The 23,166-nt window shown below is 38.8% G+C and overlaps 1 long non-coding RNA gene across 1 annotated transcript; it reads left to right on the top strand.

Moving 5' to 3' along the window:
• The first annotated feature begins 11,225 nt into the window (after positions 1-11,225).
• Positions 11,226-19,101, top strand: LOC311038754. Its single transcript, XR_014600082.1, has 9 exons — positions 11,226-11,337; positions 12,840-12,925; positions 13,648-13,666; positions 13,780-13,829; positions 14,202-14,220; positions 14,334-14,350; positions 15,243-15,388; positions 17,410-17,476; positions 18,263-19,101. It is a non-coding gene; the product is annotated as an uncharacterized lncRNA (long non-coding RNA).
• The last annotated feature ends 4,065 nt before the right edge of the window (positions 19,102-23,166 follow it).

Below are 23,166 nucleotides of genomic sequence, written 5' to 3'. Positions count from 1 at the left end.
ATGCCTTTCTAATTTTAGTAGGCTACAAGGGAGGGTCAGCTAATTTTACTTTGAATCCAAGGGAGGGTCATACAATTTTGAATTGATAAAATAGTCTGTTTTTATGTACATTTTTAGTACAGCAGAACAGTGGTCAATGACCCCTCTATTTCAAATGATATGAAGGATTCAAATCAGGCACGCCGATTTATGTGCGCGGCCGTGGGGGCTCAACTCGAACTCAACTCGTTTTTCTGTCAGGGCTATTGTTCTAGGTGTCAACGGCGCGTTAACACCTATCTGCGCCCGCTACAGTAATGGTAATGGTACTGTAAGTTTGAGCCTGACATCTGAGATTCATGAGGGGGCTGACCATTTGAGCGTGGGGGCGCTGGCCCCGAAGGCCCCCCCCCTATCGGTCTTGGTCATCTTGGTCTTGGTCACCTTGGTCTATTTAGAATCAATGGCGTCGTTAACAAGCCATCAACGCACAGCAAGTGTGAACGACCCAGTCAAATCTATTCAGCGTCTTAACGATGGTTGAACAACTAAGCAACACTTCAACAGGTGTTAGGCATATTAGAGAGATGCATTATCCCAATTTCCAACACAGAGATATCCTCTTTTAAGTGTTTTTGTTGCTTATAGAATTACATACACCAGGTAGGTTACAATGATTGTAACCAATGTTACAATGTTACAATTAGATCTATATGGACAGTTGTGCATAGATGCCAGCCTAGCTCCACAAGTAAAACCAGAATCATCTGGCCATAATTGATAGCCTAGTTGTCAGTGGTGGAAAAAGTACTCAAATTCTTTACTTAAGTAAAAGTACCAATACTGCAATATAAAAATACTCTGTTACAAGTAAAAGTCCAGAATTAAAAATGTACTTGAGTAAAAGTACAAAAGTATTGGCATCAAAATGTACTTAAAGTACCAAAAGTAAAAGTACTAAATATTTGAAAATAGCCGATCTACAAGCTCACAACGCGTCGCGATGCGACGCGTTGTGAGCTTGTAGATCTGCTATTTTCAAATAGCCTATTTATAAAATAGGGATAAAGTGGTTAATGTATGTTTCATTATATCATAGTTTATATCTGAAAAGTAACTAGTAACTAAAGTTTTCAACTAAATGTAGTGGAGTAAAAGTACAATATTTGCCTCTGAGATGTAGTGGAGTAGAAGTAAAAGAATTGGAAATTGGAAATACTCAAGTAAAGTACAAATACCTCAAAATTGTACTTAAGTACAGTACTTAAGTAAATGTACTTAGTTACTTTCCACCACTGCTAGTTGTTAAGACTTAGACAGGGGCCATTTTCAAATTGCACAAGGTAAATACAGGCTTTTATTTGATGTATGATGACGCATCAATGTTGTCAGTTACTTGGAAGTCGGATGTCTGACTCGGACTCGGATGGCCGACTTCCAAGTAACTGACAACATTGATCAAATAAAAGCCTGTATTTACCTTGATGTACTAAAACCTCCCTTAAATACACACTAGCTGTGTGCGTGTGTAAAACTGTCATCCTTGATTAGAATTTATTTTCTGTTGTCACGCACATTAACAGTATCCACCATCGATAAAATAAAATATAATACATATCTTCACTTTCCTACATTACTAAATGCATGGTCAGGGACCACATGCAATACCTCCACGGACCACCAGTTGAAAACCCATGATGTAGGCAACAGTGTAGTCACCGTAGTTAATAATGGGATTCAATGGGTTTCCCACATGTATGTTTAGAAAACTGTCCATTCTACAGACACTACACTGTGCATTTAGCAAGACATGACTACAGTAATGTTCTAATCAATGTGGAAAGCAAAACATCGGACATATCAGTTTTAAATGTCATGTTGTTGTATTTGATGGGGAGGTTAGGGGTGTCAAGATAACACTAATTTCACGATACATACATGATGTTGGGCATATGATACATTATTAATGTTCTTTTTTCATGTATCATCAACATTGGCCATCATCTTTGGTTTAAAATAACAATTATAAAGCACTTTAAAAAACAATTACAAAGTGCTTTTACACACAAATAAATACATTTTTGCAAGCGTATGGGAGAAGTGAAGTTCTCGCTAACTATAAACCCATTGTTTATTGTTTAACATTAATATAACCAATATTATATAATATAACACTGCATAACTATAAATTCCACAAACCTCATATTTTTGTCATCTGGAGTTTACCAACCAAGTGCAGCCTAGTTATTTCCAACAGCTCAAAAAAAATCTATAATACCATATACAGAGAGAGAGAGAGAGAGAGAGAGAGAGAGAGAGAGAGAGAGAGAGAGAGAGAGAGAGAGAGAGAGAGAGAGAGAGAGAGAGAGAGAGAGAGAGAGAGAGAGAGAGAGAGGCTCCATTTGACTACACAACACAGCCATCATGGGAGGGAGAGAGAGAGAGAGAGAGAGAGAGAGAGAGAGAGAGAGAGAGAGAGAGAGAGAGAGAGAGAGAGAGAGAGAGAGAGAGAGAGAGAGAGAGAGAGAGAGAGAGAGAGAGAGAGAGAGAGAGAGAGAGAGAGAGAGAGAGAGAGAGAGAGAGCGCCATGGAAACGGAATAGATTGAGATTGTAGATCGGCTATTTTCAGAATGAAGTATGTCATACGTTGAAAAACGTACTCTCAAATATGCATTTCAGGTTATCTTTACCATTTGCACATGTATTCATTGATACAGTCATGTTGTTTGCAATTCAACTTAAATGAAGTCTGCAAGTGAGGCTTGAATTGACGGCATTGAGATTGTGAGGCACTCATTTAAGGGAGACGCCATTGGACCAACAGACAAGGAACTGTGAAAAAGGAGATCACACAGATGATACAGTTTCACGCAAATAGCTGAAAAATCCTGGGTTTAAGTGTTTTTCAAACTGCTCAAAATTGCGGACAATCTAAGGGCGGAGCTTACTGGTCAAAGCGATAGATGTGTTCCTCATGAGTCAGTCAAGGCACAAGTGTAAGCAAGTTTCACGACTTTCGGCCAAACGAGGCATGACTTTTGCCTGTTTAAAGTTTGCATTTTCAAAAAATTGCTATAGCGCCCCCCTTTGGCCAATTGGAGTGAGATTGGTTTCAGTGATATTTGGAATGACTCTCTACATTACTGCAACGTTTCAAAGAAATGTGAGTCTTGCATGTATGTGTTAGGGGCAGATGAATAATTTTCATAAAACTGCAATAGTTAAAATCTATGGAATCCTGGGATTTTGGCGCAATCTGCACGAAACGTTTAACACTTGAACTTTGGACCTCTGCCGACATAATGATGGGAGCGGATTTTCCATAAGTGAAAAAATGCAGAAGTTAGGAGCCAATGGCTGTTTTTAATATAATTCAAAATGGTGGGCGATCTAAAGGTCAGAGGTCAAAAGTCAGACCACAAAAGTTGTCGGGCATGAAGAGACGCATGTGTGTATCGAAGTTTCATGGTTGTAGGTCAAACAGGGCATGAGCTGTACCTGTTCAAAGTTGGCACTTTCAATTGAGTGCTATAGCGCCACCCTTTGACGAATGAGTGTGAGAATTATTTCTTGTTAGTTTTTCATGAGCATCTACCATATGGCCGAGTTTCGTAAAAAGCGTATGCACGGTTAAGCCAGAACTGGCAAAAACAAGTATTTTTTAAACTGCTCAAAATTGCGGAAAATCTAAGGGCGGAGCTTAATGGTCAAATCGATACGTGTGTTCCTCATGAGTCAAGGCACATGTGTAAGCAAGTTTCACGACTTTCGGCCAAACGAGGCATGACTTATGCCTGTTTAAAGTCTGCATTTTCAAAAAATTGCTATAGCGCCCCCCTTTGGCCAATTGGAGTAAGATTGGTTTCAGTGATATTTGGAATGAACCTGTACATTTCTGCAAAGTTTCAAAGAAATGTGAGTCTGCATGTATGTTTTAGGCGCAGATGAATAATTTTCATGAAACTGCAATAGTTAAAATCTATGGAATCCTAGGATTTTGGAGCAATCTGCACGAAACGTTTAACACTTGAACTTTGGACCTCTGCCGACAACTTCTAGGCGGCGGAATTTCCATAAGTGAAAAAATGCAGAAGTTAGGAGCCAATGACTGTTTTTCATATAATTCAAAATGGTGGGAGATCTAAAGGTCAGAGGTCAAAAGTCAGAGGGTGAAAGTTGTTCAGCATGAGGAGACGCATATGTGTATCCAAGTTTCATGGCTGTAGGTCAAACAGGGCATGAGTTGTACGTGTTCAAAGTTGGCATTTTCAATTGAGTGCTATAGCGGCCACCTTTGGACGAAAGATTGTGAGAATAATTTTTTGATCGTTTTTCATGACCATCTACCATATGGCCGAGTTTCGTAAAAAGCGACAGCACGGTTCAGCCAGAACTGCGAAAAGTGTCAGAAGAAGAAGTGACAGAATACTGCCAATATCAAAACAGGTACAGAGCTGAGAGCTCTGTCCCTGTAAAAATATTACGACTATATCGTGACACTCCTATAGGCGGGGAGGGTTAATCTTTTTTTTTTAATCACTTGGGGAGGGTCATTGATTTTTTTTTTAAGGGAGGGTCATGGCATTTTAGATCAGGACACATACATTTTCTCCAGGGGTACCCTTCTTTAAAAATCGACCTGTCCATAAGACATCTTTATTTTTTTCAGCATAATCAAACAATGCCCAGAGAAACTGCGGTTCAACTAGAACTCAATCACCTAAGGGCCTCTACACACTGTACGATATTTGACCCGATTTGGCTCTCGGGGAAATTTTTTGGTGATCGCCGAGAAAACCACCGATCTCAGTCCAGATCGGGCGTTCCTCGGCGAGGTGTTGATCGCGCAGTGTGTAAGGTACTCCGAGAAGAAACACCTGATAAATTGCGCTCGGCGAGCGGTTCCGGATAATTTTTACTTTTCTAGCATGTTGGATATTTATCTATGAATTGCACCAGTGTTACATCTGAAGCAGCTCACTGGTTCATATTGTTTTGTATTTCTCTCCTCATGAGTAAAAAAAAAGGAAGTCTTTCGTGCTAAAAAACTTGCAAGCCTCATCTCGGGACTTCTACGAATGTCTATACTGCTCTCCCAGGACAAGAGTAAAGTAGACGCATTGCAATTCTGGGAAATTGTGTGTGTGTGCGTGTGCGTGTGCGTGTGCGTGTGTGTGTGTATTTTCATAAATAAATAACCCGGGGCGTTTACCGTACAGTCACATCATATCGTGCCAAAATAAAGTCATAAGACATCTTTATTTTTTTCAGCATAATCAAACAATGCCCAGAGGAACTGCGGTTCAACTAGAACTGAATCACGTAAAGCACACTTCTGTCCTCAGCCAACACTTTTCGAAAGATATTTAGACATTTTATACATTTGAAAACTTGTGAAAATGGGACATTTCTGCATAATGAGTACTTTCTACTTTTGGTACTTTATGTACATTTTTATACCAATACTTTTGTACTTTTACTCTTCCACTCTTTTACCCTTTTTAATTCCAAACCTTTACTTGTAACGGAGTATTTCTACATTGCACTATTGATACTTTTACGTAAGTGTGAGTGAGTGTGAGTACTTTTTCCACCACTAGAGGCAGCACCCACGATCACGTTAGAGGTCTTCACGGGTCAAATATAAATACCCGAACCCAAATGGACCCGTGATTTTTTTACCCGGAACCGAATGGACCCGGCCTAATGGTCCAATATGAAGGACCGATACCCGAGTGGACCCGCGAAAAAAACACCCGTAACCGAATGGGGAGGCATACGATAATCCGACATCCCTTTTCTCCGACTATGTGGCATCCGCGTGCGGTTAGGGTTAGGGTGCGGGTTTGGTATAGGGTTAGTATTGGAAACGTCGGAGGCATGCGCTGTCGGAGGAATGCGCTGTCGGACTAACGCGCTGTCGGACTAACGTATTGCACCCAACCGAATGGACCCGGGCCATTGTTAGAAATTGAGATCCGGACCCGAACAGCACCGAGAGCTGTCGGGAACCGACCCGTATAGAACCATGACATACAAGAACCGAACCCGTACATAACCCGACTTACCCGAGCCTCCGAAAAACCCGAATGCAAAATTGTTTGCCAACGTCATTAGTACAAGTTGTCCAGCGTTAAATAAGACTTGTTTCATACTTTCTTACCTATAAATGTATAGCTTCCTCCATGCTGATTATGATGTATAATCCCAGTCAATGCTCATTGGACAGCTATACAAAAATAAATCCACGTTCTATATGTTTGTAATCCTTCTTCATTGCCAACTAATCCACGTTCATTTCTAATGTTAAACCACATTTAATGTTGTTTAACATTATAATTGGCTTTGGAGTTTCCATTGTGCTTTGAGTAACAACATGTTGATATTAACTCGATTATTTTACCATTTTTAACCATTAACCAAAGCGTTTTAATCGACAATATTTGATATAACTGGTGTATATAAATGAGAGCTGTGTTCCGTCAGCAGCTATAAATGAGTGGGTAAAATATGTCCAAGGATTCGTCCGTGATGTCATCGCCGACGAATCCTTGCTAAAGTTGCTATCTTTAAAACAACTTCGAACATGGCGTAGCGTCCGTCGCTAGAGAGAGAGAGAGAGAGAGAGAGAGAGAGAGAGAGAGAGAGAGAGAGAGAGAGAGAGAGAGAGAGAGAGAGAGAGAGAGAGAGAGAGAGAGAGAGAGAGAGAGAGAGAGAGAGAGAGAGAGAGAGAGAGAGAGAGAGAGAGAGAGAGAGCGCCATGGAAACGGAATAGATTGAGATTGTAGATCGGCTATTTTTCAGAATGAAGTATGTCATACGTTGAAAAACGTACTCTCAAATATGCATTTCAGGTTATCTTTACCATTTGCACATGTATTCATTGATACAGTCATGTTGTTTGTAATTCAACTTAAATGAAGTCTGCAAGTGAGGCTTGAACTGACGGCCTTGAGATTGTGAGGCACTCATTTAAGGGAGACGCCATTGGACCAACAGACAAGGAACTGTGAAAAAGGAGATCACACAGATGATACAGTTTCACGCAAATAGCTGAAAAATCCTGGGTTTAAGTGTTTTTCAAACTGCTCAAAATTGCGGACAATCTAAGGGCGGAGCTTACTGGTCAAAGCGATAGATGTGTTCCTCATGAGTCAAGGCACAAGTGTAAGCAAGTTTCACGACTTTCGGCCAAACGAGGCATGACTTTTGCCTGTTTAAAGTTTGCATTTTCAAAAAATTGCTATAGCGCCCCCCTTTGGCCAATTGGAGTGAGATTGGTTTCAGTGATATTTGGAATGACTCTCTACATTACTGCAACGTTTCAAAGAAATGTGAGTCTTGCATGTATGTGTTAGGGGCAGATGAATAATTTTCATAAAACTGCAATAGTTAAAATCTATGGAATCCTGGGATTTTGGCGCAATCTGCACGAAACGTTTAACACTTGAACTTTGGACCTCTGTCGACATAATGATGGGAGCGGATTTTCCATAAGTGAAAAAATGCAGAAGTTAGGAGCCAATGGCTGTTTTTAATATAATTCAAAATGGTGGGCGATCTAAAGGTCAGAGGTCAAAAGTCAGACCACAAAAGTTGTCGGGCATGAAGAGACGCATGTGTGTATCGAATTTTCATGGTTGTAGGTCAAACAGGGCATGAGTTGTACCTGTTCAAAGTTGGCACTTTCAATTGAGTGCTATAGCGCCACCCTTTGACGAATGAGTGTGAGAATTATTTCTTGTTAGTTTTTCATGAGCATCTACCATATGGCCGAGTTTCGTAAAAAGCGTATGCATGGTTAAGCCAGAACTGGCAAAAACAAGTATTTTTTAAACTGCTCAAAATTGCGGAAAATCTAAGGGCGGAGCTTAATGGTCAAATCGATACGTGTGTTCCTCATGAGTCAAGGCACATGTGTAAGCAAGTTGCACGACTTTCGGCCAAACGAGGCATGACTTATGCCTGTTTAAAGTCTGCATTTTCAAAAAATTGCTATAGCGCCCCCCTTTGGCCAATTGGAGTAAGATTGGTTTCAGTGATATTTGGAATGAACCTGTACATTTCTGCAAAGTTTCAAAGAAATGTGAGTCTGCATGTATGTTTTAGGCGCAGATGAATCATTTTCATAAAACTGCAATAGTTAAAATCTATGGAATCCTAGGATTTTGGAGCAATCTGCACGAAACGTTTAACACTTGAACTTTGGACCTCTGCCGACAACTTCTAGGCGGCGGAATTTCCATAAGTGAAAAAATGCAGAAGTTAGGAGCCAATGACTGTTTTTCATTTAATTCAAAATGGTGGGAGATCTAAAGGTCAGAGGTCAAAAGTCAGAGGGTGAAAGTTGTTCAGCATGAGGAGACGCATATGTGTATCCAAGTTTCATGGCTGTAGGTCAAACAGGGCATGAGTTGTACCTGGTCAAAGTTGGCATATTCAATTGAGTGCTATAGCGCCACCTTTGGACGAAAGATTGTGAGAATAATTTTTTGATCGTTTTTCATGACCATCTACCATATGGCCGAGTTTCGTAAAAAGCGACAGCACGGTTCAGCCAGAACTGCGAATAGTGGCAGAAGAAGAAGTGACAGAATACTGCCAATATCAAAACAGGTACAGAGCTGAGAGCTCTGTCCCTGTAAAAATATTACGACTATATCGTGACACTCCTATAGGCGGGGAGGGTTAATCTTTTTTTTTTAATCACTTGGGGAGGGTCATTGATTTTTTTTTAAGGGAGGGTCATGGCATTTTAGATCAGGACACATACATTTTCTTCAGGGGTACCCTTCTTTAAAAATCGACCTGTCCATAAGACATCTTTATTTTTTTTAGCATAATCAAACAATGCCCAGAGAAACTGCGGTTCAACTAGAACTCAATCACCTAAGGGCCTCTACACACTGTACGATATTTGACCCGATTTGGCTCTCGGGGAAATTTTTTGGTGATCGCCGAGAAAACCACCGATCTCAGTCCAGATCGGGCGTTCCTCGGCGAGGTGTTGATCGCGCAGTGTGTAAGGTAAGGTACTCCGAGAAGAAACATCTGATAAATTGCGCTTGGCGAGCGGTTCCGGATAATTTTTACTTTTCTAGCATGTTGGATATTTATCTATGAATTGCACCAGTGTTACATCTGAAGCAGCTCACTGGTTCATATTGTTTTGTATTTCTCTCCTCATGAGTAAAAAAAAAGGTAGTCTTTCATGCTAAAAAACTTGCAAGCCTCATCTCGGGACTTCTACGAATGTCTATACTGCTCTCCCAGGACAAGAGTAAAGTAGACGCGTTGCAATTCTGGGAAATTGTGTGTGTGTGTGTGTGTGTGTGTGTGTGTGTGTGTGTGTGTGTGTGTGTGTGTGTGTGTGTGTGTTTTGTGTGTGTGTGTGTGTGTGTGTGTGTGTGTGTGTGTGTGTGTGTGTGTGTGTGTGTGTGTGTGTGTGTATTTTCATAAATAAATAACCCGGGGCGTTTACCGTACAGTCACATCATATCGTGCCAAAATAAAGTCATAAGACATCTTTATTTTTTTCAGCATAATCAAACAATGCCCAGAGGAACTGAATCACCTAAAGCACACTTCTGTCCTCAGCCAACACTTTTCGAAAGATATTTAGACATTTTATACATTTGAAAACTTGTGAAAATGGGACATGCATAATGAGTACTTTCTACTTTTGGTACTTTATGTACATTTTTATACCAATACTTTTGTACTTTTACTCTTCCACTCTTTTACTCTTTTTAATTCCAAACCTTTACTTGTAACGGAGTATTTCTACATTGCACTATTGATACTTTTACGTAAGTAAAAAAGTGTGAGTACTTTTTTCCACCACTAGAGGCAGCACCCACGATCACGTACCACCAAACATGGGGAAATTCTCATTCTACTTCTCTGCCACCGTGCTGTGGAATGCCCTGGAAATATAGCAGATATACAAGCTCATAGCGCGGCACCGAGTGCCGCGCTATGAGCTTGTAGATCTGCTATTTTTTGAAAAAGGAAAATGTGTGCAAATCTTTGAATATATATAGGCTATACTCTTAACTAAATGTTTTTGCTTCTGGGGGCGGGGGCATAGGCGGCGGGTAATGAAGGCTAGGGTAGGCTAAGCCTTCCCAAATGTTATGCTGGGAAATTCTAGGAATTGTGCAAATTATATATAATATATGATTTTTTGATAATAAATCAGTAAAATCAGGCAAAAATAAGAATTACATAACCTAACCCTAACCCTAAACCCGAAATAAAGTAACCAAAAACCAAAAAGAAACGAACACAATCCGCCCAGAAACGAGCCCCAGCCTTCCCAATGCAAATCCTTTTGGGTGGTCCATGACCAGCGTTGCCAGATTCTGTGAGAGAAACAAGCAAACAAGGTCTAAGAAAACCAGCCCAAAAGAAAAAGCAACTATGGGCCACATGAGCACTTCAACATATACATCAGCTATTTGAAAATAGCAGATCTACAAGCTCACAAAAAGCTCATAGCGCGGCACCGAGTGCCATGCTATGAGCTTGTAGATCTGCAAAAAATGTTTTTATATTTTTTTATCGTGAAAATCTTTGAATGTATATATATTTTTAAGCGAAACTCAAATCTTTGCTTCTGGGGGGTCCCTGGAACAGAATATGTTCATATGGGGGTCCGCGGCCAAATACATATCATTTTGGGATGTCCTTGACATGAACTGTGGATTTAGAAGACATTTGCAGAATCCCCAGAAGCAATAAGATTTGAGTTACAAATGTTCGCTTTAAAACAGCGTCACCGATGTTTTTTAGGATTTAGAATACATTTGTAGAATCCCCAGAAGCAAAGAAAATGTTCGCTTAAAAAAAAAAAAAATATGTATATATATATATATATATATATATATATATATTTTCATGATACAAAAAAAAAGAAAGAAAAAAAAGCAGATCTACAAGCTCATAGCGCAGCAGTCGGTGAGCACATGAGCACTGTCACAGTGGTGGAGTAGACCTGAATGACCTGTTTAGACATGTTTGAAGAACAGAACCAACTGAAATTGGCCACGGTTCTACTGGACAGACAGTTTGATTACACATTATACTGAACAAACAGAGATGTTGGCATGTTGTACTAGTGGTTTGGCACGATATGGTGTGACTGTCTGTACCAGGACCCAGGCCCTGGGTGTTTATCTATGAAAACACACACGCGCACGCACACACACGCACACGCACACGCACACGCACACGCACACACACACACACAGCCCTAAGTACAGTATATATATCACCACTGGATACGACCGAACGATACAACTCCACATCAGCAGCTGTTTCATCTTGAAGGACGCTCAACACTCAAACTACTGAAGGTGAGTTTTTCTCCATTCAACCAGGGAACGCATCTTTGGCTATAACCCTTATTTTATACTTTGGCTATTCAAAAGTAGCAGATATACAAGCTCATATAGCTTGTAGATCTGCTATTTTTGAAAAAATATTGAAAGTTCTTGCAAATCTTTGATTACATCAATTTTTTTTAAACAACATTTTTAACTCAAATATTTGCTTCTGGGCGATCCCTGGAACAACATATTTTTGGGTCGGCGGCCAAGAACATATCATTTCTTAAAGGGAGTGCACCATGAATTTGAACTTTTCCTTCTTTTTTTGTGTGTTTTTGGTCTCCCCTACCTCTCTTCTATCCCAAAAAATACCCCAGTTTGAACGCTCAGGCTTTCACAGCATATCTGGGGTTTTCTGTAAATTGGTCTCAAAACAGACCAAACTGATTTTCACCCGAACGTGCAATCACTTTCGGTACAATCCCTCCCGTTTTTTCAGTTCCAACTAAAACAAAAAATAGTATTTTTTTTCTTCTTTTTTTTTTTCTTTCTTTTTTAAATATTATTATTATTATTTATTTTTTAAATTCATGGTGTAGATCCTTTAAAACATTTTCAACTCTTCCATCTCAAAATATGTTTTTTCCAACAAACCCCCCCCCCCCACCCCCATCTACAAGCTCATGCCGCGCTATGAGCTTGTAGATCTGCTGTTTTTGAATAGCCAAAGTCTCACAGGTTTGTTGTCAATACGTTTGACTCATGTTCACACAGAGTACATCTGAAATATTTCAGAGATTTTCTGTAATGCGATTCATTTATATTTCCTCTTGTAATATGTTGTTGCTTCTGTCATCATGATTCTTTTCATAATATATATTTATTCCTGATGATGCTTGTAATAATCATCATCAGCAGAAGCAAACTTTTCATTAAAAATGCAATTTTCTTTTAACCTGGAGATTGTACAGGATCTTTACTTGTGTGTTTTTCTTCTGTTGTTTTAGGACAGGGGTCTTCAACAGGGGGTCCGGGACCCCTAGGGGGTCCTCAGAGCTACTACAGGGTGTCCGCTAAATCTTTGTGTGATAGGATTTAGTTTTTTTACATTAACCACTTGAACCCTAGAATTCCTTTTCTGAGGGGAACTTTAGCCGAAAATAGCCGATCTACAAGCTCTCAACGCCTCTGGCCTTGAGAGCTTGTAGATCGGCTATTTTTGGCAAAGAGGCTATAGGTGTAGGAAAAAATAGCAGACTAAGTAAAATCTGTAATCTGAAACACAATTTCATACAATATGGAGTAGGGGGTCCCTGCTTCATCTCTCTCTCAGCTAGGGGGTCCTTGGCCTGAAAACGTTGAAGACCCCTGTTTTAGGATGAAGGTGTAGGCTACATTGCTCTCATCCTGCTCTTGGTTCTGTTGTTGTAGGATGAAGGTGTACATTGCTCTCATCCTGCTCTTTGTTCTGTTGTTGTAGGATGAAGGTGTACATTGCTCTCATCCTGCTCTTTGTTCTGTTGTTGTAGGATGAAGGTGTACATTGCTCTCAGCTTGCTCTTTGTTCTCGTGGCTGGAACTCAAGCGAAACCAGCTGAGACCATGACTGATGAGGGTAAAGAAACACATGTTACACGTTACAATATACAATGTAGGCATTTAGCAAACGCTCTTACAGCAAACTTACAGTGGTGTACATTTACTCAAGTACTGTACTTAAGCACAATTTTGAGGTACTTTTACTTTACTGGAGTATTTCAAATTGTCTATACTTTTACTTCTACTCCACTACATCTCAGAGGCAAATATTGTACTTTTACTTCACTACTATTATTTGAAAACTTTAATTACTAGTTACTACTAGCAGATACAAATTATGACATTATAAAACATACACCACTTTAGCCCTGTTTTATACCTAAGCTATGTGAAAATGCGACGCAACGCGTTGTGAGCTTGTAGATCGGCTATTTTCAAACATTTTAGTACTTTACTTTTGGTACTTTATAAGTACATTTTGATACCAATACTTTTGTACTTTTACTCAAGTGAATTTTGAATCCCGGACTTTTACTTTTACTCTATGTAACGGAGTACTTCTACATTGCAGTATTGATACTTTTACTTAAGTAAAACAGTTGAGTACTTTTTCCACCGCTGGCAACTTACAAGAAGTAAGCTAAACAAATACAACAAATGCAGAGAGACAGTGTAGCGTCACAGTGAACTAGGATCACAGGTAAACCAAGAACCTACTGTAGCATCAGTCTAAAAAAAATTATATATATATATATATACTCTCACGAATGATGAATCTATACTTATTTCATTTAACAGGTGATTCCGACTATGATCTGTAAGTTGACCAAAAACCTAACAGTAATAATTGCTCATGAATTAATTCATAGCATTTTCTTTTACAATATTATTAATACTGTGTGTATTAATATGATGTGTGTTACATTTTAGGGACTACAAAGGACAAGGTAAACCAGCTGAGAACACCATGACTGATGAGGGTAAAGAAACACATGTTACACGTTACAATATACAATGTAGGCATTTAGCACACACTCTTACAGCAACTTACAGTGGTGTAAAGTAACTAAGTACATTTGCTCAAGTACTGCACTTAAGTACAATTTTGAGGTAGCCTACTTTTACTTTACTGGAGTATTTCAAATTGTCTATACCTTTACTTCTACTCCACTACATCTCAGAGGCAAATATTGTACTTTTACTCCACTACTATTATTTGAAGACTTTAATTACTAGTTACTACTAGCAGATACAAATTATGACATTATAAAACATACACCACTTTAGCCCTGTTTTATACCTAAGCTATGTGAAAATGCGAATGATGAATCTATACTTATTTCATTTAACAGGTGATTCCGACTATGATCTGTAAGTTGACCAAGAACCTAACAGTAATAATTGCTCATGAATTAATTCATAGCATTTTATTTTACAATATTATTAATACTGTGTGTATTAATATGATGTGTGTTACATTTTAGGGACTACAAAGGACAAGGTAAGTGCAATATCGTATTATGTTATGTTAATGTTTTAGCTCACATATATCCTCCTCCTATAATTCCTCTTTGGCTGGAGCAATTGATCTGCATTTTGCACACCATTGACCATTACCATGTGCACTGAACACCGAAGCATCGCGACACCTTGTGAGCTTGTAGATCTGCCCTTTTCAAACATTTTAGTACTTTTTAATTTTGGTACTTTAAGTACATTTTGATGCCAAAACCTTTGTACTTTTACTTGAGTCAATTTTTAATTCTGGACTTTTACTTGTAACAGAGTATTTCTATATTGCAGTATTGGTACTTTTACTTAAAGAGGCGGTGCCATGGTTTTGCACTTTCTCTGTTTTTCATGTGTCTATGAGGTTGATAGAACTTCATTAAGCCCCCTGGTGGTGGTTTTATGGTGTTTTATGTCTTCTCTGACTATTTTGAGTTTCTTCCTGGAGGCTGAAACCTTGAGGGTCAAACGTGCCAGTAGAAAAACAGCCCTTTAGTGACATAGTAAAAATATACCCTCCCCCTCATTATCATAACACAACAGGTGTGGGCATGAGGAAGAGGAGGGACTAGGACGGGTGGGTGGTGCTAAGGTGGTGGAGGAGGTGCTAAGGTGAGAACCAGGTATACTTAATGAAGTGGAGGCGTGTCCACATAAAAACATAATTTTAACACTTTCTGTACACTTTTTTGAAAAAAATCTTCCTCCTAGTATAACCATAATACCTGATGATTATGTTTTAGGGGGGGGGGGGGGGGGGTCACTGAAAATCACGGCACCCCGTCTTTAAGTAAAGAATTTGAGTTTTTTTTCCCACCTGGACACATTGTAGATGATATTCTAGTGATTAATCTATGCTTATTTCATTTTTTCCACGTATCAAGAACATCCCGAGTAAGTAGTCTCAAAACTATCTATGCTCTATTCATTACTCATGAATTCATTCAAAGCATTTTATTTTACAATATCATTGATACTGTGTGTATTAATATGATCCGTGTTACATTACATTTTAGGAAGGTCAAAAGAGGTAAGTGCAATATTATATTATGTTATGTTAAAGGACGACTTCACCCATTTTCAATCCTCATATAATAGATCCTCACTAATGCTCCTGATAAAATTGTGTCATTATTTTCTGCTCACGGTCTGTGTCTCATAGGAGGGCTGTGGACGCTTCAGAAACCTGTCTACCAGTGACATCATCGTTAGGAAGGATTTTTCTTTTCTTTAATATTTCAATGTTCTAATTTAGATTTTTATTAACGCGAGAACAATAGAGCACACTAGAGGGCGCTGTTCCACGGGTTCGTGGCTTTATTTTTTTGTGTTGAAATCCCCATTTGGGAATCTTAGATCACGTCATATAAGAACTGTGTTCCAAACATAAACACACCACCCTGGCGTTTCTGTCAGGGGGGTGGCTCTGCATCGTTTATGATATTCATTCATATTTGATACAGCCCGTTTCTGGCGAAAATGGAATTAATTCAGCCTTAAAAGTCTTAAGAACTACTACTGCCGCGTCTGAAATCACTGTCCCTACAGCAGCCGCGTTCATGGGAAATGTAGTCTTTGGGTTGTTTGACTCGTTTCTAGTGTTTATATCGTGTTACTCTTTGGGTAGGTGTACATTTACACCTTCAGTCGATGCTTCATATCCATATGAGTAAAAACGCCAGGGTGGTGTGTTTATGTAGCCTGGTAAACCCTCCCTCCGGAAATCTCATTTCCATTTGATTTCAGGAGTGAGTCTGGCCTGAACCGCCTTTCTGCAATAATCGCTCTATACGCCGAACTGACGAGCCTATCAGCGTCGTCGCACATCGTTCTGTAATTGACAGCGACAGTTGGCCAATCAGGTGGCGAGTTCGAGTGAGCCCGAATGAAGCCGAGTGCAGCCTGACTGGGGCCGAAAAAAAACGAACGGCAGCCATTGTTGTTCTGCGAGTGCCGTGACTTCTTATTTTGGGTTTTAAAACGGTCTCAAACTTCTTTTTTGAGGCACGGAATTTACTATTAAGATATCGTTTGGATAGAATTTAGTTGTTTAACTTCATATATGTGGTCAATTAATCATGACAGAGCCTATTTAAAAATATAAATTTAGAGAACCAGCAGGGGCGGGGAGTGACACGCATGTATCCCAATAAGGCAACCTATTTTCGGCATGGCCGTCCCAAAAGTCCCGTTGCGTCACATAGTCTGGAGCTCGTCAACATGAACTGCTGATTGGCTGAAGGGGAAAAACGATCATTGGTTGAAGGGGTTGTCAGTCAACGGTATTACTCCCGCCCAACTCCAGCCCACAGCGATTATTGCAGAAAGGCGGTTCAGGCCAGACTCTCTCCTGAAATCAAATGGAAATGAGATTTCCGGAGGGAGGGTTTACCAGGCTAGTGTTTATGTTTGGAACACAGTTCTTATATGAAGCGATCTAAGATTCCCCAATGAGGATAACAATACAAAAAGTAAAGCCATGAACCTGTGGAAAAGCGCCCTCTACTGGCAGTGACGTCAGGACCTCTGTGCTCTATGGCTTCCATTATATCGTGCTAACTTTCCAGGAATAGAAAGCCTGCAGTATGTATTAGCTCGGATTCCCCATCGATGATGTCACTGGTGTCACCCTCCTCTGAGACACAGACTGAGTAGAAAAAAATGGTGGCATATTCTAATGAGCATTAGTGAGGACCAATTATATGAAGACAGGTTGAAAATGGGTGAAGTCGTCCTTTATTGTTTAAGGTCATATACATAATATACATGTATTTTTTAGAATAGATTAGAGCACTGAGAATGATAAAGTTCAATAACGAGAGCTGAGTAAAACATACTTTTTACAAAGTATACACTTTGTGTACACACACACACACACACACACACGCGCACGCACGCACGCACACGCACACACACACACACACACACACACACACACACACACACACACACACACACACACACACACACACACACACACACACACACACACACACACACACACATCATGCTATCATGTATGATGAATCTATGCTTATTTCTTTCTCACAGATGCAAATTGGGATCCCAGAGATTGATATGATCCATACGATGAGATTATGAGGGGTTAACAAGATTTGTAAGTTGACCAAAAATTTAATATGCATTAATATACGGGTACACATTATTAATTACTCAAACTAATTGAAAGTTGTTGTTTTTTTATATTTTTTTTACAATACATCATCATCATCATAACCTTTATTTCAACTCGGAGTACAGTTGAGGGACAAGCCCTCATTTTCAATGTAGCCGAGATGCAAAATATGTAATATGTAATGATACGATCTCCATTATATTTTAGGAAAGAACTTGCAAAAAAGAGAGTTCAGGCCCTGAAAATAGGGAACGCATCTGATTTTAATATTTCTTTGGCTATTCAAAAATAGCAGATATACAAGCTATGAGCTTGTAGATCTGCTATTTTTCTTTTTTTTTTTAATTGTGGAAAATGTGTGCAAATCTCATATATACATTTTTAACTCACATCTTTGCTTCTGGGAGGTCCCTGGAAACACGGCCAAATATATATCATTTTGAGTGGTCCTTGACCGAAAAAAAAGTTTGAGAACCACTGATATTATTGCAACATAAGTAAAAAAGAAAAATAAATGTTAGGATTTAGAAGACATTTGTAGAATCCCCCAGAAGCAAAGATTGTCACGATTTAAAAAAAAAAAGAAAAGAGTAGATCTACAAGCTTGTAGCACGGCACTCGGTTCCGCGCCATGAGCTTGTAGATCTGCTATGTTTTGAATAGCCCAAAGTATAAAATAAAGGTTAAAAAAATCTAAAATGACACAGTATTGAATGGGTTAATGATATTGAGACATTAACAGGTGTTGTTTGTGTACATTTTCTACAGGACGGCTGGACTCTTCCTCCACATTTCAACACCTCACTCACACTCCTCCTCTTCGTCATCATCATCGTCATCATCTCTGATCTATCCTGGTTATCCTCATCTTCACCATTAAAGGGATAGTTCACTCAAAAAAAAATCTATCAATTACACACCCCATGAAGCCTTGAATTCATGGATATTATTACATTTTTGTCGCGTTCCTAAGCCAAGAATTTGATGATGGTGGAAAGCTGCTAATGTCTCCGGTAGGAGACTCAAAGTTGACACTTTGAGTCTCCTACCGCCACTGGTCATCAAATTATTAAGCTCGATCTCCAGGCTTTTATTTTCCTTTGCGTTTTGCTAAAAAAATAAGATTCTGCATGGACCAGCCTGTTGACGTTCCTGGCATAGGAAGTGGGTGATTTCCCCCAACCAACCAGAGTGCAGTGGGCGTCGCCCCAGATGTTGTGACGTCAGGGCTCTCAATGCTGCACATTGGGGGAGGAGGAGGGGCATGGCGCGGGGGGGCGGGAGCACAGATCGGTGAACCAATCGGATCCGGCGGATTCTCTCTCCGGAGACTTTGAACCCGCCCCCTCTAGACCAGATATCGAACGCGCTAGGACAGCCTATCAGATTGTTGGCTTAGGAATGCGACGAAAATTAAGTCTCCATGAATTCAAGTCTCCATGGTGTGAGAATCATTTTGGGGCTGAACTATCCCTTTAATCAAACGAAAAAAGAAAAAATATTTCAACATAATGTGTTATCTGAGTTGATTGTTCCCTTTTTTCCCTTTCATGATGTAATGACTGTGTGTCTGTGAGCTTATATTAAACTTTACCTGAAGCATTGTTTACATGTGATGTGCGTCCAAGTGATGTAAAGTAACTAAGTGCATTTACTCAAGTACTGTACTGTAGTAGAGTTTTGAGGATTATTTTTTACTTTACTGGAGTATTATCATTATTATTATTATTATTATTACCCTTATTATTATTATTATTATTATTATTACCCTTATTATTATTATTATTATTATTATTATTATTATTATTATTATTATTATTATTATTATTATTATTATCCAATTTTCACTCCACTACATCTCAGAGGCAAATATTGTACTTTTACTCCACAACAATTATTTGAAACGTTAGTTACTAGTTACTTTGTAGATTTTGATTATTATTTCAAAACATTATTATTATTAACCACATCATTAACCACTTAAGCCCTATATACATTTAGGTCATTTGAAAATAGCCGATCTACAAGCTCACAATGCGTCGCGATGCGACGCATTGTGAGCTTGTAGATCTGCTATTTTTAACTTTCAACCATTTTTTTCAACTTTCAGTCCCATTTGTTGTACAAACCAGCTTCGTGGAACTTGACTCCCTCTGCTGGTGAGAAGTTGAAGGTCCATCTCTTAAATGTCTCCATAAATTACCTTTTTATCCCTCAGTATCCCTCCATAAATTACCTTTTTATCCCTCAGTATCCCTCCATAAAGTACCTTTTTATCCCTCAGGGGTCTTAAACAGGTGGTCCGGGACCTCCTAGGGGGTCCTCAAAAGATACTGCAGCGGGGGGGGCCGTCAAATCTTTGAGTGATGGGGACTTTATTTAAAATAAAGAAAGATTAACCACTTTAACCCTATCCCTATTCTGGGGGAAACATTAGCCTTAAACAGCAGATCTACTGTCACAGCAGGTCTGCAACGCCTGGTGAGCTTGTAGATCGGCTATTTTTGGTGAAGAGGTTTGGTGTAGAGGGGGAAAAAAAGAGCAAACCAAGTACCGAGCTAAAGGTGAAGTTTACAAAGTATTGAGGGTTTAAGTGGTTAAATGTATGTGACATTTTACATCCAATATGTACTGGGGGTCCCTGCTTCATCTCTCTCTCTCAGCTAAGGGGTCCTTGGCCTTTAAAACGTTGAAGACCCCTGCTTTAGATTAAGCCTTATATGTGCATTATGATTATAATACAATATAAGGCATTATAAATGTGATTATAATGCATTACAGACCCGACCTTTAAAGGGATATTTCACCCCCAAAATCATTTTTTTTCTGTCTATTACTCACCCCACGGAGACTTGAATTCATGGATACTCTTTTGTTTTTGTCTCATTCCTAAGACAATAATGTGATGACTGGCAGCCGTTCTGGTAGGAGACACAAAGAGTCTCCTTTGTGTCTCCTACCGGAACCGCTGCCTTCCGGTCCGCTGGTCATCAAATTATTGGCTTAGGAATGAGACAAAAACAAAAAAAATCTCCATGAATTCAAGTCTCCATGGGGCGACTAATGGATAGGGGAAAAAAAGTTTTTTTTTGGGTGAACTATCCCTTTAAGTAAAGTGTTGCCAAACCTGCCTTGCCTTATCACTTTTTTACACAAATAGTTGTTCCTTTCTTTTCTTTTGGCTGTGCTCAGTGCAGAATGTGTTTCCCTCAGTATCTGCTAATCAGCTGTGGTGACTCAGCAGCACTAGTGTTAAATCTATAGATCTAACCGTGTTAAATCTATAGACCCTCATCATTTTAACCCATTCAATCCGGGAATGCATAACCTGTGTCATTTTAAGATTTCTTTGGCTATTCAAAAATATCTACAAGCTCATAGCGCGGCACCGAGTGCCGCGCTACGAGCTTGTAGATCTGCTATTTTAGAGAAATCGTCAAACTTTGTGCAAATCTTTGAATGTATATATATCTTTTTTTAAAGCGACCATTTGTAAGTCAAATCCTCCATACATATCTAAAAATGTTTTCTAAATCCTGACAGTATGTTGATATATCAGTGGTGCTCCAACTTTTTCCATATCAAGGACCCCTAGAATTTATGTATTTGGCCACGGACCCCCATCTCAAAATATGTTGTTCCAGGGACCCCCCAGAAGCACAGATTTGAGTTAAAAAACGTTTGCTTAAAAATATATATATATTCAAAGATTTGCACAAATTTTCAAGATTCTTCTAAAAATAGCAGATCTACAAGCACCGAGTGCTGCACTTTGATAGTCAAATAAATCTTAAAATGACACAGATGCGTTCCCGGTCTTCATGGATTCAAGAAACGTGTCTTGGTTAGTGGCTTTGTGTGCTTGCTCATGCTTAGCAGCAGCTTGGGTTGTGGTTTCACTAAAATAGGGCTCTATCTACGACAACAGTGAGTAAGCTAACATCATGTCAGGCCTATTGTGAGCACCATGCTGTGTGAACTGGACTACTTTCACAACCCATGACCAAGCAGGCCAGGCTTACATAACAATGTAAAGGAAAGACACACCAGCACTAGTCAGGATCATTTACTTTTGATTGATTTAAACCTTGATTTATTCTCGAAAAGAGCATTGAGGTCTACCCTAATTTTGCGCGGCACCGAGTGCCGCACTATGAGCTTGTAGATCTGCTATTTTTGATAAATCGTGATGATGTGTGCAAATCTTTGACTATATATTTTTTAAAGAACATTTTGAACTCAAATCTCTGTTTCTGGGGGATTCCATACAAATGTCTTCTAAATCATACGTTTTTTTTTTTTTTTAAACGTATGTTTCTATATCAGTGGTTCAATTTGAGTTGAACATTGCCTTATGTTCACAACCGGCTATTTACAAATAATATTTACAAATAATAGCCTATGTATAAAATAGGGCTAAAGTGGTTAATGCATGTTTTATAATGTAATCATTTAAATCTGAAAAGTAATTAGTAACTAAAGTTTTCAAATAATTGTAGTGGAGTGAGTAAAAAAAAAGTACAATAATATTATGTGTCTCTGAGATGTAGTGTACTAGAAGTAAAAGTATTGAAAATTGTAAATACTCCAGTAAAGTAAACATTCCTCAAAAGTATACTTAAGTAAAGTAATGTAGTAAATATACGTAGTTACTTTACATCACTCCAACAGGTTCACATGGTCAAAGTAAAGTAGCCTATTCCAGGCCAAAAAAAAAGAAGAAAAATGATTTCACAGTCACAACAGTTGCTCATTTCATGATTTTAATCGACAGTATTTGAAATTCCATTGTGAGGCAAGTAGTGAGATATGAAAATAGAATATCATTTATGACAGCAGCACTGGCAGTTTAGACTAGAGTACAGTACATTTACCACATCCCGGGTCCCTTTCAAAAATATATAAAAAAGTATCAAAACAGACTCAGAGAACTACAGTATGTATAAAAGATTATTATGTATTTTTTGTCTTTACATTTCTGCAGCATGTTGATCAGTCGGTCCATGATATCAATATAAGGCTCCTAGTGTAAATTAATCTATACCTTATGCCTATGTAAACATTCATGAATTTATCATTGACTTAGAGGGATGTTTCACTTTCCCAAACATGTGTTGGGTCATTTTAACGTATACTCAGGCTTTTGTGAACACTCCAGACAGTGTTTAACCCTTTGAGGCCGGGAAGGGAACGCATGTGTGTCATTTTAAGATTTCTTTGGCTATTCAAAAACAGCAGATATACATTACAAGCTCGTAGCGCTGCACCGAGTGCCGCGCTACGAGCTTGCAGATCTGCAATTTTTTAGAAAAATCGTGAAAATGTGTGCAAATCTTTTATATACATTTTTTTTAACTCAAATCTTTGCTTCTGGGGGGTCCCTGGAACAAAATATTATTATTATATATTAGACAAATACATATTATTTTGGGGGTCCTTGACAAGAAAAAAGTTAGAAAACCATTGATAATACAACAAACATAAGTAAAAAAAGAAAAAAAAGAAAAAAAAACTTTAGGCAAAAAACCTGTTAGGATTTAGAAATGTCCACAAGCAATGATTTGAGTTAAAAACTTTCGCTTTAAAAAAGCATATATATATATTCAAACTAAAGATTTGCACACATTTTCACGATTTTAAAAAAAAATAGCAGATCTACAAGCTCATGGCGC

The sequence above is a fragment of the Gymnoscopelus microlampas genome (assembly GCF_963454915.1).
Source record: "Gymnoscopelus microlampas genome assembly, chromosome: 22".
Lineage (NCBI taxonomy): Eukaryota > Metazoa > Chordata > Actinopteri > Myctophiformes > Myctophidae > Gymnoscopelus > Gymnoscopelus microlampas.
This window is presented reverse-complemented; position numbering and strand designations above follow the sequence as displayed.